Below are 7,469 nucleotides of genomic sequence, written 5' to 3' on the forward strand. Positions count from 1 at the left end.
AACATGGGTCTATCAACTTATCAAGTGGACATGCAGACATATCTCAACCCTCGTGAAAGATTTAGACCATCAACCCACGGCAAGCCTCGGGTTGACCAGCCAAAATTTTTCACTCGGGTTGAGATATCCCTGTCCACTTTACAGATCCATATAAGATTCTATTAATCCACATCAATCATAGCCACCTATCATCGACCGTAGAAGTAAAAAAAAGCATTCATTGTCATTCTCATCTATATAACCATTTACAGTTGCCCGTATCGACCCAGACCAGTTATCATCATCGTCGACAAAGTCGTCGATATCATCAATCAAATTTATTTCTGATCATTTTAAGGACTGATCTGGTGAGGTTTCCAAACCAACATCAACCAAAGAGTTTTTGTAATTTTCAATAAATATTTTTTCTGTATTTGGAGCAAATTGCAATTATAGATTTTGTATACACGAATTTTTAGAAATGACCATTATGGCGGCCAAAAAGAGTTTTTCTAATACTTTGTTATCAGGATAAATTTCACTCCTTTTTACTGCAAACATTCCTTACATCGCCTGTGCGACGACTTTTCTGTTGTGAATCTTTTTAGTGTTCAATGTGATGAAATTATTATATATTTAAATGTGAAATTACAATCTATTGGTGTTTATTTTAAACCTTTGAATGTAGTTCAAGGACATTGACCCCTTATTATTATTCCATTTTTAGAATCAACAACCTTATTTCGCTTGGCTTGCAAAATTTTAGAAAAAAAATACATTTACTGTATAGTGTTTAATCTGTCACAAATTGTAAAACATGAGGCATGTTTATTGACATATTAAACGCTCTTGGTTCGTTATTATAAAAATTACGGCATATATAACTTTTGAATTGAAGAGGAAGAACAATATACATATGTTTTAATCTGATAACGTACCTAACGTGCCAGATTTCCTTTAGATTGACCTTACTTTGAGGGCTTGTATACAAACCAGCATTGGCTACATCCGTAGAGTACTTCAACATTCGTGTGAATGCGGTCACTAAATGGAGAGATCGTGTAATATGTACTTGAGTATTATTTTGATAAACAGAAACGGAGCAATATGATTACCGTATGTGGGCGCGATATTTCCATGGTCAAAACGGCAAAATTCCCTAAAAATCCAATATTTTGTCAACTAGCTATAGGTATCTTTGAGTGACAATAGCTCAAAAACGAGCACACGGACATATGTTTTTTCTTCCATTTTCTTTTATGGTATGAACTCCTATTTCCAAAAATCTATATGAGATAAAAAGTTTAATACAAGAAAATTTTGACTTCTCAGAGGAATACATCCTTAAATGGCCTTAGTAAAACTAAAAAAAAACCCGCCTTCAGACATTATTTAATTCTACTAAAGCGTTATAACACCATATAGATTGCAGATATACATACACGTAACATATGTTTATGTCTACTAGCCTCATTACATTTTTCATTTCAGAAGATGAACATGACGAGTTTGGTTTCCGCCAGATTCTGATGTCATTTGGTTACGTTAGGGGAGATGCCGTGATCAGAAACTAGCTCCGCTCATATTTCACGTCGGTCGCCTGGCAACTGATGAAGAGATCTGAATTACGTCCTGCCCACCTCACAGCTGATTGTCTCGACGGAATTTCTAATTTTGGTTCTACATATATATGAAACGGACCTGCTTAGAAGTACGTTTTCATCTACTGAAACATTAGTAATGTGACGTCACACAAAGATTATGATGTCATGTTTACATGTATCGTCACAATCAATAGGTTTTTACATTTGTTCAGCAATATTATCATATAATTCATTTCCACGAGCTATTTCATTGAATTATAGATTTACTTTATCAACCCATAAAGGAAACAAATTAAAATGACACAGCCGTTTGCAACGTCGCTTCTAATTGGCTGAGATAACGGCGCAATGATTAATGGAAAAAGTCCTAAAATAAATTTGGAATTTCTATCATTCTTCATTCAAATCGAATCGGTTATAATCCCAGGTTACAGCCTTGCAATTTCCATCAAAACATCTTGTCAAGACATTTGAATAAGTTCTTCTCACTTCTTAAAGAGGAACGAGTGTCAAGTTCCTTCATAAAATACTGTTCTATCGTTTAAATGTCTAAACTTGATCATGTAAATTTTTGTCAATATTGTCATCATACTGTTACTGATATCATTGTCTAGCGGCTGTGGGTTTTCGGCCATATGGGAAAGGCGAAAAAACACAGTTTCCTATGTGCCAACATAACGACGTTTCTGATTGGTTGTCAAGTTTAACGCGTTAAATGTTTTAACGTGATAAAATAATTATTGACGTGATAAAATAAACATTTAACGCGTTAAATGTTTACGCGTTAACATTTTTAAAACGCGTTAAATTATCTCGTTTCTGACATGAACGGCCTTTCATATTATAATGGCGAATGGCACGAAGTGCGAAGCACTTCTTAGGTAACGCATATATGAAAATATAAGAAAAACACAATCTTCAAAATTCAATCCTACACTCTGATAGCTAGTCAGTTTGCGGCCGCCATGTTTTTACCCACTGTGAAAAATCCCATCAGCGTGAATGCAATGCTTTGAAGTCACTTCAATATATAATCAAACAGTTCAAACGCTTTTATGACCCGACAAACGTAATCTTCATCCGGCAGAAACTTAGTGCCATTGCTCTTTATTTGCAAGCGTTCAATTGATAGACCACCTTCCAGTATAATCATCTGACCCAAAACGGAATATCTGTTACGGAAAATTATTAAAAAAATGTCTTTCTCTTATGTGAGCCTAACTCGATTTCCAACTCCCTTTTCAACTTCCAGAATAATATGACTGAAGGCAAGCCTTAAAGGGCGCCGCCAGATGTTTCAGTAAGCATAAATTATGCAATGTTAAAAAGTTCAATTTATGGAAATAACGGAGCCGAATTTTTGGTTTATTTGTATCCATATATTCATACTCTATCTTTGTCCCAAAACCCCCATTTGAGACGGAAACCCACCTAAGAGAAGAAAGAAACTTTTATTTCCGTTACAAGTATGCCGTTTTTGGTCAGGTGATTATATTGGACGGTAGTTTAATTATCACTTGAACGCTTGCAAATAAAGAGCAACAGCACCGAGCTTCTGCCGGATGAAGATTAAGTTCGTCGGATCTTAAAAGCGTTTGAATAGCTTGATTATATAATGAACTGACTTCAAGCATCGCATTCACGCTGATGAGATTTTTTACAGTGGATAAAAAAATGGCGGCCGCAAACTGAAGCTGTCAGCAGATTTAAATACTATTTAAATCTCTGCTGTCAGTTTGTAGGATTGAATTTTGAAGATTGTGTTTTTTCTTTATTTTAATGTATGCGTTACCTTAGAAGTGCTTCGCACTTCGTGCCCTTCACGAAGGGCTGCGTCCTTATAACGTTAGAATTGTACCCTGCTGCCCCTATTGCATGATCGTAAAAGGCGACTAAATTTAGGATCTTATCTTTTCTCTTCTTCCTAACTGACTTTATCTTTCCTAATGCCTTCCTTGGCACCGCCTCACTTTTGGCCTTGAGTTGAGCGTTCGCCCCTGTGAGGAAGGCTCTGGGTTCTGTCCCCTGGCCGAGACACACCAAAGTCTATAAAAGTGGTAGTTTCTGCTCCTGCTTAGCGTTCAGCATACAGGGAGTGGGACGACTGGTTCGCCCGTTGTCAGTATAATGTGACCGGGTGGGGTGTGTTGCTTGGTGTCTTCGGCGGCATGCTTCAGTGATATAGCACTATAAAAAGGGCAACAGTTCCACTATACAAGAAGACACAACACGAACATACCGCAGTCTCCCAGTACACTCACCTCGCACAACATACACGCAACACACCGCATACATGGGAGGCCGTCCTTACATGACCATAGCTGTTAATAGGACGTAAATAAATCAAACAAACAAACAAACAAACCTTCATGAAGGGCTGCGTCCTTATAAATTCCGTTCACTCGACAGAAAAAGTTAGCTTTCCAAGTGGATTCTTTAGGGTGCATTCATCCATGCATGACGCTTAACAGGACATCACATTCAATGTTGTTTTGGTTCAGTGTACATGAGTCAAGTGTTTTGTTTCATACTGGTAATACATCATGGTGGATCTTTTATGCAGATCAAGTCTTTTTGGTATGAATTCGATTTTAAAGTTGTTATTGTTTATGATACAAATCCAATCACTGAAAGAAAAAAAAATGCATTCAAAGGGTGAAATCACTCATACGACAGTATAGAAGAACACAGCTAACATATCATACAACAATCTTGTTCAAATTGGAATCAACCTTGGACCTACCACTACCAACTAAATCTGGTCAAGTTGATAATTTATCATCCACATCAAACAAAGAACTTTTCTACAACTGCCACCTACAATACGGACCGATACCTACTGCTTGACAAATAGAAACTTGTGCTTTGTCTGTCTAATATAGAATGTTTTATCTGTGAATACAAAATGCTTTATCCATCAATACAATTTACTTTATCTCAATCTGTGAATGTAAAATGCTTATCTGTCAATATGAAATGCTTTTTTCTGTCAATACGAAATGCTTTATCTGTCGATACAAAATAATTTATCTGTCGATACAAAATAATTTATCTGTCGATACAAAATGCTGTATCTGTCGATACAAAATGCTTTATCAGCTGTCAATATGATTCATGTGTACATCTGAAAGAACTTTTTCTATCTTGTCAACCCTGAATTTTAACCTTCTTGTGATTGTAACGTCACTTTGTGCTGCAAAAAAATGTGACACCACATTCAACAATAACAAAAATTCTGTATTACCTTTTTTTTTTTTTTTTTTTTTTTTTTTTTTTTTTAAAGTTATTTAACAATTTTGACAAAGTGATTTAACACTTTGAATTATAAAAACAGAATTATTTGAACTGTTTACGATTGTGTCTATTTATTTCCAACGACAGTAAAATGGAGTTTAATTACTATCATTCAGATAGTGAATAAATCTTTTCCTGCACAAAAAGTAGCATCTCACTTCAAGAGAAACCAAATAAATAACAGGCAATTTTAACAGGCAACTAACATTGGTTTGTGCTTGCCTGTTTACTCAATAGATTTGTAATAGACTACTGGCAGGCAACCAGTTCTCGTCGAGTACCAATTCTCGCCATTGTGTGTACTGCTATGATTAACACAAATTTTCAGACAACTTTTGGTGGAAATCACAATGGTAAATAAGTGTCTTCTATCAGAAAATGACTTTATTGAAGTAAATTTGCGTTGTAGTCCTACACAGATGTAGAAGAACAGGGAAAATACACATTCCTGTCGAGTGTCCCGACCAGGAATCGAACCCGGGTCTCCGGCGTGGAAATCGACGGCTCTACCGACTGAGCCAAAGAAGCATGCTCCGTCAGCTGAGTGACAGAGACCGTATTTAACACTATGTACAAGTCACACCGACCCGCTCCTTTTACACTACTCCCTCTGTTTTTCTTGAGATTTCCTAAATCTCAACCCGAGACTCTTTAACCACCTACCATGGGTTATTTAGTTGGGCGCCAATGTAGAAGAGAGATAACAGATTGAAAGTGAAAGTAGAACACAAATAGAAGTAACACTCCTTCCGGTAGCTGTCAAAGATATGTACAACAATATTCAACAAAGACTGCACTCTCACACCGCCACGGCCGGGTCTACAATCTCACAACTTCCACACAGATACCAATGCGATGGCAAGAACTGGTCGCCTACCAGTAGTGGTGGTTTGAGCTTAGTATATTGATCACACCAATAACTGATTAGGTATGATAAATAATTGAGGACGGAGATGTGAAATTGACATTCTCACCTTCAGCTGTATAAAGGAACAAAGCTCAGGAGATACAAACTTAATGTGATGAGTTATGTCATTATTTTGGATTATTTTTCCGCTTCAGCATTGCAGATGGAACACCTAACATTTAACATTAAAACATTTTACTAAATTTAAAAGCTTCAGTATAGTATATGGTCAAGTGCCCTAAATTCGTCAGGGACCTGTTTTCGTCATGTTCATGTTAATATCTCATGAACTATCGCGTGATTTCATAAAGAGTGCCGTCTGCCAAAGTATATTTGATCCAGGAAGATTGGTCTTGCTTAAAAGCGAGTGTGTATTATAACCAAGAGATTTTATCAATATGATGAAGGAATATACCCCAAAATGAAGGTATTTTCTTAAGTCCATTTTAAATGAAACTTCAAAACAATACAGTCAGCGTTTGACTGTCCATGTGCACTAGTACTGATCAGCTGTATGTCAACAAGTACCGGAAGTCACATGTCTGATCATGTGATTCATAGCCCAGATTTTGGTAGCCTGGTGCCCTGGCCTACCCATAGTCGGAGCATTATTAAATTATTTTTGCGATTCAACTTAACCGAAATTTTTGGTGCGGTATTTTTGGAAACATAACGTTATTCTATGTAAACAGAGGTTTTCGCCACTTTCCATAAAGATTTAAAATGGATGTAACTACAAGAAATTTTCAGCTTAAACACGATCTCACAAGTGCCTGCTGCGCATCATTTATTTGGAATGATCTCAATTTTCGTAATAAGCGAAACAGCCCCCTGACGAAAATAGGTCCCGATTGTGTCGGCCATCACCCAGTGACCGGCGGTTAGAAATCGTCCGTACCGCGATAGATAAACAAGAGCTGTTGGAGAACAGCGAAGCTCGCCTATTCAGAATATTCAGAAGAAGTTGATGTTCAAGTATTTACTATTTAAACATGGAAATATGACAAATTAACAGATTCAAAAAAAAACCTAAAGGAGCCCCAAATCGGTTGTATTATCACGTTCAGCATCCATACACATTAGGGAAATAAAATCATAAACATTTATGATGACTTATGCTTAAAAAAATAGAAACTTGCTCAAAAACTTTAACATGGAAATATGACAAATTAACAGACTCAAAAACCCCCTAAATACATGTACGGAAGCGTATTTAGGACATCAATTAACAGACTCAAAAACCCCCTAAAGGGCCCCAAATTGGTTGTATTATCACGTTCAGCACCCATACACATTAGGAAAATAAAATCATAAACATTTATGATGACTTAAGCTTAAACAATCGACAAAATAGAAACTTGCTCAAAAACTTTAACGTGAAATGGGTCGCCAACGGTGACGCCGACGCCAGGGTGACAACATTAGCTTCCCATATTCTTCGAATAGGCGAGCTAATAAAGAATTGATAGACAACTTGTTGCACAAGTTAGACAAAATATTATAGGCCTATATAATTGTGTTGATAAAACAGGTATATTTTATTTCTTGCTGGTTTGTTTATATCGGAGTACGGTTAAAACGGCCCCACTGCAATAACGGCCCCAGTTAAAACGGCCCCAGTCGAAACGGCCTCACTTTTATGTAGGCAGATATAAGACAAAGCTTATGACGGAACACATTGAGAT

The sequence above is a fragment of the Argopecten irradians genome, chromosome 13 (assembly GCF_041381155.1).
Source record: "Argopecten irradians isolate NY chromosome 13, Ai_NY, whole genome shotgun sequence".
Taxonomy (NCBI): domain Eukaryota; kingdom Metazoa; phylum Mollusca; class Bivalvia; order Pectinida; family Pectinidae; genus Argopecten; species Argopecten irradians.